The sequence below is a fragment of the Callithrix jacchus genome, chromosome 5 (genome assembly GCF_049354715.1).
Source record: "Callithrix jacchus isolate 240 chromosome 5, calJac240_pri, whole genome shotgun sequence".
Classification (NCBI taxonomy): domain Eukaryota; kingdom Metazoa; phylum Chordata; class Mammalia; order Primates; family Cebidae; genus Callithrix; species Callithrix jacchus.
In genome coordinates, this window is record NC_133506.1 from 153018833 (window position 1) to 153031710 (window position 12878).

The 12878-nt window shown below is 43.3% G+C and overlaps 1 long non-coding RNA gene across 2 annotated transcripts in view; it reads left to right on the forward strand.

Moving 5' to 3' along the window:
- The first annotated feature begins 1915 nt into the window (after positions 1–1915).
- Positions 1916–12878, forward strand: part of LOC118153940 (uncharacterized) — a 38024-nt gene continuing 27061 nt past the window's right edge. For both annotated transcript variants that reach the window (XR_008481813.2, XR_004743765.3), the window contains exon 1: positions 1916–2020. This is a non-coding gene — a long non-coding RNA (uncharacterized LOC118153940). The remainder of the gene's footprint in view (positions 2021–12878) is intronic.

Genomic DNA, 12878 nt, shown 5'->3' on the forward strand with positions numbered 1-12878 from the left:
AATCCTCACTCTACCCTGACATTTAAGTCCTGTTAGACTCAGAGAGCTTAAATAAACCTGCTCAACATCCCACAGCCAATAAATGGTAGAACTAAAAATTGTACTTAGGGCTCTCTGCCTTCAAATGTGGGTTCACTCACAGCTTCCTGCCCCCACGCTGTTGTATCAGAGTGCTCAGGGTTTTTATACCATTCCAATTTCTCCTCCAGCTGCCTCCCTTTCCTCGCCCTTCATACAGATGATGCATCATTTATCCTTTGAACCAGCACTGCAGACTGGAAGAGGGAGTTGTTTCTGCAGGACAACGTGCCAAACTAGCACTGTCTCGGGCAACACTGGACAGTCAGTCACACCACTCAGAAGAGTTGTCTACACTCGGAACTTCTCAGCCCTCAGGCACTCTTACGCCATTTACTGTCTAAATGCTCTCTCTGGCTAAGGTCACCAAGGATCTCCATGTCCCTAAATCACAAAGAAGTTTTTAGTCATTATTTTATTTGACTTATTCTACTATTTTTTTTCTTTGTTATTATTATTATTGTTTTTTGAGACTGAGTCTCACTCTGTTGCCCAGGCTGGAGTGCAATGGCACGATCTCAGCTCACTGAAAGCTTCGCCTCCCGGGTTCGAGCGATGTTCCTGCCTCAGCCTCCTCAGTAGCTAGGATTACAGGCAGGCGCCACCTGGCTAATGTTTTTTTGGACTTTCAGTAGAGACGAGGGATTTGCTATGTGGTCTCGAACTTCTGAGCTCAAATGATCCACCCACCTCAGCCTCCCAGAGTGCTGGAATTACTGGTGTGAGCCACCGCCCAGGGCTGACTTATTAGATTACTCTGATGACTTCCTTTTGTTTGCTACTCCACATCTCCTTTGCTTTTGGGATACAGTACCATACTAGTCATCCTTCAAAACTATTTTTAGTTTTTCTAACATGCGATCTTCTACTCAACTTATTTTTTTTTTTTTTTTTTTTTGAGATGGAGTTTCGCTCTTGTTACCCAGGCTGGAGTGCAATGGCACGATCTCGGCTCACCGCAACCTCCGCCTCCTGGGTTCAGGCAATTCTCCTGCCTCAGCCTCCTGAGTAGCTGGGATTACAGGCACGCGCCACCGTGCCCAGCTAATTTTTTGTATTTTTAGTAGAGACGGGGTTCACCATGTTGACCAGGATGGTCTTGATCTGTTGACCTCATGATCCACCCGCCTCGGCCTCCCAAAGTGCTGGGATTACAGGCGTGAGCCACCGCGCCCGGCCTCTACTCAACTTTTAAGCTCCGGAGCCCCTTAAGGCTTGGCCAGAGACCTCCTTTATTTTTAAAAAAGTATTTATTTCTGTATGGTCTCACTAGGGAACCTCAGCTCTCCTGATGGCTTCCCATAAAAATCTTTAAGTTCATTACCTTAAAATTGACATTCCCACTCCAGATCTTTCATCTGAGCCCCAAGCCAGTGCTTTACGCAACATCACTGCCTGGATACTTCACAGGAACATCAATTCGACTAAACCTAAAACTCATCTCCTCCCCCATCCCCAGCAACTCTATTTTCTCCTAATGACCACTAGTGCAGTAAAAGGTGCTGCCCTCCACCCAAGCGTGTAGGTTAGAAATGTGAGAAGCACGCTCACCCATCTAAACCCAAGGAATGGACTTAGAGACATAGAGAACAGCAGAGATGTTTAATGACAGTCTTGCAAGATCAGGTGACTGATGGGCAGGCACACCCGGTATGGTTACAACAAGCGATTTATCCCCTAGTGCGCAGGTCCCTTCCCTGGTTCCTCATAGGCTGAGTACTATGGAGTTACAATCATCCCGGACGTCGCCTATTGGTTGTTGGGCTGGGGCTTTTAGGTGTTTTTTTTTTTTTTTTTTTTTTTAAGAGTTGTCTCGCTGCATTTTGTTGCAGCCCATAATGCACTGCAATGGTGGTCCGCTCTGGGGCTGTACAAGTACTTGACTTATGACGCAGGAAGTCAGGGAGGCTGATAAGAACAGATAAAGCGAGCTGTTTTGCTGGTTAGTACACTTTCATTCTAGACGAAACTCGTTGGTTTAGGGTAACTCGTGTGGTTTAGAGTAAACTCCTGTGAGGGTAACTAAGGGGGCCGTGACAAACAGGCACCAGGGCAGGGGCATAGTGTATCCTGTTTTTCCACAGTTTGCAGGCCCAAGCCTATGTGAAGCACTCTGTCTTAGAAATGGACCACCATATACATTATTTCCTCAATAATGTAGGAAACGAACGCCTCTTCCTCACCTACCGTATGCAGTTGATCGTCAAACAGTGCTATGTGTACTTCTCAACGTCCACTTCTCTTTTTTCCTGCCACCATCCTAGTTCATGCCAACATCATTTGTGCCCCAATTATTACAATGGCCTCGACACTCTCTCTTTCCTTTTACTCTTGCTGCTCCCCAGGTGTCAGCTGCCGCATCTGTTCCTCTCTTGCTTTAGAGCAATACTCTTTCTCCCTCTCTTCAGCCCTACTAGTTTATTAGTTCCTCATTCCATTTTTCTTCTTACTTCAGAAGCTTAACATGTTCTTTTCCTTCACCTGCGTAACTCCTTCATCCTCTAGGTCTGAGATTGCATGGCCTGTCCTCAGAGAAGCTGTTGAGACCCCTAAACTAGGTTGAGTTTCTGTGTCACACACTTCCATGGCTCCCTATGCTCCTCTTTTGAGACATTTATTAAAATTATTGTCCCAATCTTGCTTTGTAGCACAACATGACTTCATTAGATATTGACATTATTTGAATGCAATCATTCCACAGTATCACGTAAAGCCATCATTAATGTCCAGTGGCCCGGATGGACCACAGGTCCATGGTCTTGTAATTTTGTTGGCTCACTCACTCTGAACTTGATGGTGACTCAAAAGTTTGCGGTGGGGAAGTTTGATGAGACAGATGCTGTGAAAGACTTCACAGATTTGAACCTTAAGCTGCTGATCTAGTCAGGTGAAACAGGCAGACAGACGCAGGTTGCTGGTAAGGTGATTAACAAATTAGAACAAGCATGCTCTGCTGAGTCACATCAAGAGGTCTGTTCATGGCAATGTCTTGTACAATGATGGGTGAGGAAGTATATGAAGAAGTGACAGCCATCCCAAATCTCTGTGACGCACACCTACATGATCTCACGCCATGTGTAATGATAGCATTAAATATACAAGGTGATAATGTGCCTATATAAGATATAACTTTAAACTCATAGGACAGGCTTTATGCACAGTATATGGAGTTTTGTCTTAATACTACTGTTATTTATTTAGTTTTTTGAAACGGAGTCTCGCCCTGTTGCCAGGCTGGAGTGCAGTGGTGTGATCTCAGTTCACTGCAATCTCTGCTTCCCAGGTTCAAATGATTCCGCTGCCTCAGCCTCCCAAGTAGCTGAGACTACAGGTGCGCACCACCATGCCTGGCTAATTTTTTGTATTTTCGTAGAGGCAGGGTTTCACCATGTTGGCCAGGATGGTCTCAATCTTCTGATCTCATGATCTGCCTGCCTTAGCCTCTCAAAGTGCTGGGATTACAGGCATGAGCCACCATGCCTGGCCACTACCATTATTCTTTATGTAATTATTGACATTTAAATGAAGTATTAGTTTTCACATCATAATTCATCTAAACACTTGCATTTTATATTCTTGATACATCTAAGTACTTTAAAATCTCATTTTTCGGCAACTAAGAAGCACTTTTATATTTCTAAATTATATATTCTATTAAAAAGCATTTTAATTTAAACGTACTGTTATGCCATAAAAGATTATATTTGCGTGTCAGGTTTATAGCTATCAAAAATTGCTATGGTGTATAAATCAAGCTTTACTTTGATGCCAGTGTTCTTTTGCCCAGAATTGATGTTTCTGGAATATCCAGCAGTGTTAGAGTGTTTCTGTCAAAACTGTGCTGACATTCTCTCTTAGAGAGCCCTTTAGCACTGGGGATGAGAGTGAGATGGGAGTGGATGGCTTCAGTAGTAGAGCTACACTTCTTAGTAGTAGAGCTACACTTCTTAGCAGATGGAGAAAAGTAGGGCTAGCCTGGTAAAAGGTAATGTGAAGATGGGTTTCAGGAGGAGGTGCTCAAAGGTAATCATGGCAGATGAAGTGTGGAGACAATTCCCTGAGTTGTATCTACACAAAACCAGGTGCCCTGTGAAGGGAGAACTGTTCGTTGCTTTATCAGTTTCAAACCTAACTAAACAGACAACCCAAACTATTCAATAAGGCAAAGAGACCTTGGAGAAAATGGAAAGCCTTCCCTAAAGAGTTAAAGAAACCAATGACTAACAGAAATTCTTGAGTTTGCAGGATAGCAGATAAAAAATAAACAACTTGCTGAAACACCGAAATTCCCTCTGCTTATGAGATGAAAGTACTGGCTGAAATCGATTGGAACCAATATGGCTGACTGGAGTCTGTGCAGAATCAGCTTGCTGATGTCGCAACTTGAAATTCCACCATTTATTTTATACTAATTCTCCTCACAATTGCACATGCGACCCATGAGATAGCATGAAGAGATGACTGCATGTGTCCAAGGGCCTTCCGGACCTCCCTTTCCTTCTACCAATCACCTATTAGTCTCAGAATCCACTCCCTGAAACTTTCCACTGAAAACACTGCTTTGAAGCCAGCATGGAGAGACATATTTGAGCTTGACACTCTTCTTGTGAGTCAACTTGCAATATAAAGCTTTTCTTTTCTCAAAAACCCTGTGTCATAGCATTGGCTTCTAGTGCATGGGGCAGTGAGCCCCTTTTTCTCAATAACAAAACTATAATTCGTTTTCTAATGGCTTAGATGGAAATATCCATAGCAGTCATTTTGTTCTCCTTTTCTTAGTCTACATATTTAAAAACTAGAGCCCAAGGGTGTGGAACTATTTTGGCTCTTGCCTGATACCACAGAGAAATGATTTTCAGGAGATGCTCAAAGACAATTAAAACATGCAATGAAATGAACTGATGCTATTTAAATAGGCAAAGAGAAATCTGAGAGAGAATTTTATCACAATGAAAATGATGATAATGACACGTATAATAAATAACATGTAACGATTTTATCAAACAAGCTAGATTTAAGAGGGTGCAAAAGTGCTTTTATTCTTCATCATTGTGCTCTTGAAGAGCTCTTTTGCTGCCCCTAAATGAAACCTTAGGGAGTTACCATAGTTCTTCTAGTCCAGGCCAGCCTCATGTCATAATCACAACATTGCAGACTCTCCCCTAATGTACTTTTTCCCATCCTCCAGCTCCTGTTGGCATAGTGTGCTTATTCTCCTTATACTTTCACCACCTCCACAGGGCTGGCAGAGGCAGGGGAGCATTAGGTAGATAAGGTATAAAATGATCTCGCTCGGCTGCCATGGGGCTCAGAACACACTGCCCCAAAATGTGGCACCTTGGCATACTGAATATTTAAAGATGAAGGAATTTGAGAAAACAACAAAAATAAGAAAGTCACTCTGACCTTCCCCCACCCTTCTTCCCTGAAGCAGGTCATAAAACCCAGGAAGGATTTTCTGACCTTTCCCTAAAGTAAGTTATAAGACCCTCATGTGAGAGGTGTCCTCACTATACCTGGGAAGAGAGGAACATCCTAATCTCTGAAGACAGAGGGATACTGGGAAGAAACTAAAGACAAAGGCCTTGCTAAGTTTCCCATTTATTACCCTTACCTCACACCCTTTTTTGCCCCATCATATTGCTACATGACTCTCCACTCCTCATCTAACTTAGCATAAAAACACTCAGTTTTTATGACCTGTTTCTTTAGGTCTTCATTTCCTTATGAAGGCCATGGTGTCATATAAAACGTAATTTGTATGTTTTTCTCCTGTTAATCTGTCTTTTGTTATAAGGGCCTCAGCCACAAACCTAAGAAGGGAGAGAAAGATATTTTTTTCTCCCCTTTAGCTCATATGGCTGTGATCTGGTATTGGTGCTTTCTGAATGTAGCAGTTTCCAAATTCTAATTATTTGTGGGCTGTTTAGGGGTTCTCTGGAGACTGTCTTCTCTATATTCCACCCTCTGGCTGGCTGCTGATACTTTTTACCCTCAATCACCTGCTTCCTCTGCTGGGCCTTCTCATCCCTTTTAGAAGGTGATTTGGGGCACAGACTCATTTAAAAAGACCTAAGACTGGTTCTCTCCTTTAGGTCCACCACCAGCTCTAGGGAAAACCAGAGCATCTTTCATTGCTTCACCAAACTCTGGAGTGGACTGTTCCTTTAGTCCATAGCTGTGGCACTTTTCCCCTTCACTAGGCCAGGGAAGCCTCACATCCTTGTCTCTTCAGGCCTGCGTCAGATATCTGTTTCTGCTTTCCTCAAATTCTAGAGAATGAGTATCAAGCTCTCTGAATGGCTTTCTTGAAACCACATTCCCTCAGCTTCAGGTAGAAGGAAGTGCGCTTCGTTCATTATTGGGCATGCTGGTAAACAGCCTACAAAGCATGCTGACAACACCGTCTCAAACAGGCCTCACTACCAGCAAATTCATGGCTCATCATCCTGGAATGGGAGATGAACTAATGCTGACTAAATCCATCTCGTCACAGTCTAACATGCCTCCAACAAATCATGTTGGGGCACTTGGTACCTACTATTTTGTTCTCATTTTTGAGGCCTCTGTTGATACTCTGAAGATAGCAGAAGAATTGGTTTAACAACCTGTTATGCACAGATGGCACAAGGCCATGCCCCCATTATATCTAAATAGTAGCAGAATTCTAAATTATCTCTGAAAGACCATGGTTATTCAATCAAGCACGAATCTAGGTACTGCTTCAGGGGCATGTTGCAGATGTAATTAAGGTTTCTAATCAACTAATTTTAAAATAGGGAGATTATCCTGGATTATCCAGGTATGCTCATTGTAATCACATAAACCCTTAAAGGCAGTGAGAAGAGTAAAAATCAGCCGGGCACAGTGGCTCATGCCTGTAATCCCAGAACTTTAGGAGGCCGAGGCAGGCGGATCACAAGGTCAGGAGTTTGAGACCAGCCTGGCCAACATGGTGAAAACCTGTCTCTAATAAAAATACAAAAATTAGCCCTGTGTGATGGCATGCACCTGTAATCCCAGCTACTTAGGAGGCTGAGGCAGGCAAATTGCTTCAATCTGGGAGGCGGAGGTTGCAGAGGGCCAAGATTGTGCCACTGCTCTCCAGCCTGGGTGACAGAGCAAGACTCTGCCGCAAAAAAAAACAAAAACCTGCTGACCATTGAACAGGCCCCAGAGACAAAAACTTCTTATCTGAGCAATTTAGAAGAGAGCAAAGACCACCTGGTGACCCTCAAACAGGCCATCTGGAGGCAAAATTTCTTATCCGGGAATTTAGAAGTAACAAACTTTCCTAGTATCTAAAGTTAGCATCTGATTCCAGGCCTCTTTCAACTTTGATAAGTAATTACAATTTCTATACATTTCTGGAATGCCATGCTGAAACTAATTTTTTTTTTTTTTTTTTGAGACAGAGCCTCACTCTGTCACTCAGGCCGGCGTGCAGTGGCACGATCTCGGCTCACTGCAATCTCTGCCTCCTAAGTTCAAGCGATTCTTCTGCCTCAGCCTTCCAAGTAGCTGGGACTCTAGGCGCGTGCCACCACATCTGCCTAATTTTTTGTATTTTTAATAGAGACGGGGTTTCACCATATTGTCCAGGCTGGTTGGTCTCGAACTCCTGATCTCCTGATTCGACCACCTCGGGCTCCCAAAGAACTAGGAATACAGGTGTCAGCCACGGCGCCCAGCCAACTCATTTTACAACCCTAAGCTCTTGCCTTAAGGTCCATAAATGCTCCTAAGAAAAATCCACCACGGGGCGCTCAGTCCTCTCACTGAGGCACCCCACTGCACACTTTTGCAGCAGTCTTTCTAATACACTTTGCTTTTTCAAACTTATATCGTTGTCAGTAAATTCCTTTTACCAACCTGCGAGTCGACCACATCCTGGTACCAGGGCTCTGACCCCTCACCCGGCAGACAGAAGAAAAAAGTGAAATAGTCAAGGAGATGCCACATTAAAAAAAAAGCAAGAGACAGGAAGTTGAGAGAGAGAGCCAAAGAGATTGGAAGCATCAAATATCCAGAGAGATAATTCAAACCTCTTTACTGCAACCACGTGGGACTGAGTTCTGCCAGCAACCTGAATGAGCCTGAAAACAGCCCCAGAGCTTTTCAATTAAAAGCCTAACTTGCTGACACTTTGGTTTTGTCCTTGTGTGACTCTAAGCAAAGAAATCAAACAAGTAAATGTGATTTCTAACCCCATAACTGGCTGTGCTTGGGAGGAGGGAAGAAGGGAATAGAAGGTTTAACAGACATTGAAACCCACAGCTGTATGCAGCAATGACAGTACCTTATCTGTAGTTCTTCAATTTAAAAATAACTCACTGATTCGGTGTCTGTAACCCCAGCAATTTGGGAGGCTTGAGGCAGGAAGATCACTTGAGGTCAGGAGTTCGAGACCAGCCTGGCCATCATGGCGAAACCCTGTCTCCACTAAAAATACAAAAATTAGCTAGGCGTGGTGGCTGTAATCTCAGCTACTCTGAGACTGAGTCAGGAGAATCGGTGGAAACTGGGAGACAGAGGTTGCAGTGAGCTGAGACGGTGCCACTGCATTCCAGCCTGGGTGACAGAGTGAAACTCTGCCTCAAAAAACAAAATTTAAAAAATCAATAAAAATAAAAACTAAAAACAACTCACCGCAGCCTCTTGAGTTCTTAAGACAAAAGAACAACAAAACAAACGAACAAAAAAACTTGTGTGCTCGAAACTTCCTCTTTCTTGTTCATTTTGCTTGCTGAGGACTGTGGCCTCCCTCATGCCCTCTATCTAATGAATCTCTGCATTTCTGTATTCGGGGGCAAGAGAAGGATGAAAAAAGCTTTCTTTGCTGAAAATTTGACAGATAGGCTCAGGATTTTAAAGAAGAAAAGAACTAGGATTTGATGGAAAGAAAAGAACTAGGATTTGATCACTGGATTGTGAAAAGTCTTCCCAGAAAAGAAGTTTACATGAGAAATGATTTCTTGCCTCAACTGTTCTGTATACAGTGCTATGCAATCTGAAATCTTTAAACCAAGCACGATTTACATTCTAGGCAGAAATAACCATTGTACTGGAGAGCCACAGGATGTGGCATTTTTGGAGGTACCACAGCAGGCCCATGTGTCTTATGAGCCTTGTGCCTCTGCGATGGATCTAAGAAAAATAAAGACAGTCCCCATCTGAGTTCCCATGCTTTATAAGCACCTGGTCCCCTCTGATGGGATCAGTCTCTACATTCTCCCAAGTGCAGGCTGTTTTTGCTTGATCAGACATCAGTGAATATTTGATGAAAAGCCAATTTGGCTAAAAGAGGACAGCGTTTTCAAAGCTTTCTCATTCTTTGCTTTCTGCTAATTAGTAACCCTAGGGTTGGCTCTGACCTCCAATCCAGAAAGACACTTAAAACTGCAGAAATAGATTAGGAAGCAATTTAAAAGTTGCTAGGAAACTACAACTCAGTTCTTAAATACAAAAGGTAGGCGTTTCAAAAGAAAATGTGTGAGGATAATCTTGCTGCTAATTTCCTGCTAACAATGTAAGGTGATATTTACTGAAACACAAGGGAATCCGGCAAAGGCTCTTGGCAGTTGGCTTGCACCTGAAAGCCTACTTTCTATGGTGACACCAAAAGACGCGTGAACCTGGACTGTCTGTAGCTTCTGTATCTTAATTAACACTCCTGCAGTTTAAGCACAAAGACAGTAACAGAAAACTTTGCAAAATGGAGATTAACTGCAAACTCTAAGAATAAAAAAGTCCAGACAATAACATTGACAAATCAAAGTCAGAAATAGGGGTAGAAAGAACAATCATGACATTTTGATTCATCTTCCACCGTATGATTCAGTGGTTGTAATTTGGCCACCCAGGTTGTGAAGTCTCCACAAGGAGCTTTTACAGAAAATGAAGATGGAAACAATGAAGTCATCCTGCCCTGCCTACTTGCCTTTATTGTTTAAGATTGTTCCCCGAAGTGTATTATTGAATGTCCTGTCCAGCAGAATAGCTTCTGATTCAATCCATGGGATTCTGACCGCATTCTCTGGGAAGTTCTTTGCACGATAATAGCCTTTCCTATTTGGAATGCTTTGTTGAAGGTCAGCCAAATTTTCTTATTGTTCATCCGAATCTAAGAGTTTGGCTATGATTTTACTAACCACCCCCAAACAAGGGCCTTTTTCTTTTCTTTTTCTTTTTTTTTTTTTTTGAGATGGAATCTTGCTCTTTTGCCCAGGCCGGAGTGCAGTGGCGCCATCTCAGCTCACTGCAACCTCTGCCTCCCCAGTTCAAGCTATTCTCCTGCCTCAGCCTCCCAAGTAGCTGGGACTATGGGCACATGCCACCACACCCGGCTAATTTTTGTATTTTTAGTAGAGGCAGGGTTTCACCATATTAGTCAGGCTGGTCTTGAACTCCTGACCTCATGATCCACCTGCCTTGGCCTCCCAAAGTGCTGCGATTATAGGAGTGAGCCACGGCGCCTGGCCTCCCTTTTTAATATATGTGGATAATAGTTCAAGTTTCATCCAGCACTTGAAACAGTGTAGATCCCAAAGAGAGAGTGGTTACATGAATATCTCCAGACAAACGGATGACTAGATGTTCTTCTCTACTCTTTTCCTTTGATTTCTCAATCTTTCTGAAAGTCTTCGGTAGGGACAGGTTTTGGGGGGGTAAAGGAGTTGAAGAAAGATATCTGCAGCCTGTCCCTTGTTCTTTAGCATAGAACCTGTAGAGAGTCATGGTTTGGAAAACGAGAGTGTTTTCGTTTGAACTAGGGATGTTGTAAAAAAGTCCCCCAAACTGCCTGACTTACACAGCAGACATGTATTGTCTCACAGCTACGGGGGCTGCAAGTCCAAGATCAAGGTGTTAGTCAGATTGCTTTCTTCTGAGGCCTGTTAGAATCTAGTCCAGGCCTTTCCCCTAGTTTCTAAGGGCTTGCTGGCAATCTTCTGGCATTCTTTGGCTTGCAAAGATCACTCATGTCTCTGCTTTCATCTTCATGTTGAGGGGAGGTGGTGTTCTCCCTGTGTGCATGTCTGTGCTCTGACTTCCTCTTCATAAAAGTAGCTACCATGCCAGGTGAGGGGCCCCCTATACTCCAGGATTATCTCATCTTAGTTTCACTAATTACATCTGCAACAACCTTGTTTCCAAATGAAGTCACATCGCAGTGTGACTCAGAACCGCAACACATGAATTCAGAGAGGGCGTATAATTCAACTCACAGTGGACAGGCATCAGTCCTGATACCTCCTTCTTCCCTGCTCTCCCAGGTCTGGTCACCAACACAGCCTATTTGACCTCTGAATCGCTTTTGGAATCTACTGTCTCTCCCTCTGTGCCGTCACTTCAGTCGTCCAAACGATACCTGCCTTCATCACTTCAGCAGCCTCCCAATTGGTCTTCCCGTTTCTACTTTTGCCGTATTCCAGTCTCTCCTCCACACTACATGAAAACAGACGTTTAAAAAAGCAAATCGGATCATGTCACCTTTCTTACCTCTCTCAGTGCGCTTCTGTGAGGCTTGTGGGGGTCCTCCCAGCTTCGCCAGCTTCATTTCCTGTCTCACTCGTTCCTTCTCTGCACCTAGTCACACAGGCTCTTCTCTCACTTTCTCCAATAAATGGAACTCCAAGCCACCCCAAGGCCCTTGCATGTGCTGCCCGCTCCTGGAAGGCTCATCTCTTCTTCCTAAGTTGGATAACTCCTCATCCTTTTGTCCTTGGCTTAGATGTCACTTCTCAAGGAAGCCGTTCTGGCATCCCACAACACATTGAGTTGCCATTATTTAATTTCATGACACGTGGTAAGCCATCTCTTTTAGTACTTATCAAAAACTTAATTAGTTTACTAGTTTTTTTTTGTTGTTAATGCTATAGTTTGGATATTTGACTCTTCAAACCTCAGATTGAAATAATCCTCAATGTTGGAGGTGAGGCCTAATGGGAAGTTTTTGAGTCATGAGGTCAGATCCCTCATGAATGGCTTGGTGCCATCCTCAAGGTAATTAGTGAGTTTCTGCTCTATTACTTCCCATGAGAGCTTGTTATTAAAAAAAAAAAAAAAAAAAAAAGCCTTGTTCCTTCTGCTTCCTCTCTCACCAGGTGATCTCTGCCCTTGCAGCTCCCCTTCACTTTCCACTATCAGTGCAGGCAGCCTGAGGTCCCCACCAAATGCAGATGCTGGCACCATGCTTCTTGTACAGCCTACAGAACTGTGAGACAAAGTTTGCAAATTAACTAGCTGCAGGTATTCCTTTATAGCAACACAAGCAGACTAAGACAAGTAGTCTCATTAAATTGGTTAGAAGTAAAGTAAAATCAGTGGCTGGATTAGCTCAGCACGTGTTCTGATTGGATTGTTCTGTAATTGATCACATGTGTAAATCCAAATCTCTCAGTGGACTTACGTGTTTAATATATAGCCTGACAGCATTTCCAGGTTAGTTAATTCAAACAATTATTCAACATATATTTATCAGTCCCCTGCTTTGTGAAGGCACTGTCCTGGGCATTGAAGAGAGAACAGTGTTTAGGGATAGACCCCTGCCATCATGAAGCTTACACTTTAGTGGGTATGATAGACAAACAATAAATGAGTATAGAATAGAATGTCAGGTGGAGACAAATACTGCGAAATATATTTTTAAAAGGAGGGGAAGAGAACAAGGGGGGCAGGGAGTATTGTCTTAGACGGTGATGGCCAGAAAGAGCCTCTGAAGAGGTGAGATCTAAATTGAGCCCTAAATCCAACCAAGGAACATCTGGAGCACAGAGGAACTGGACAAAGAAAATGAGATA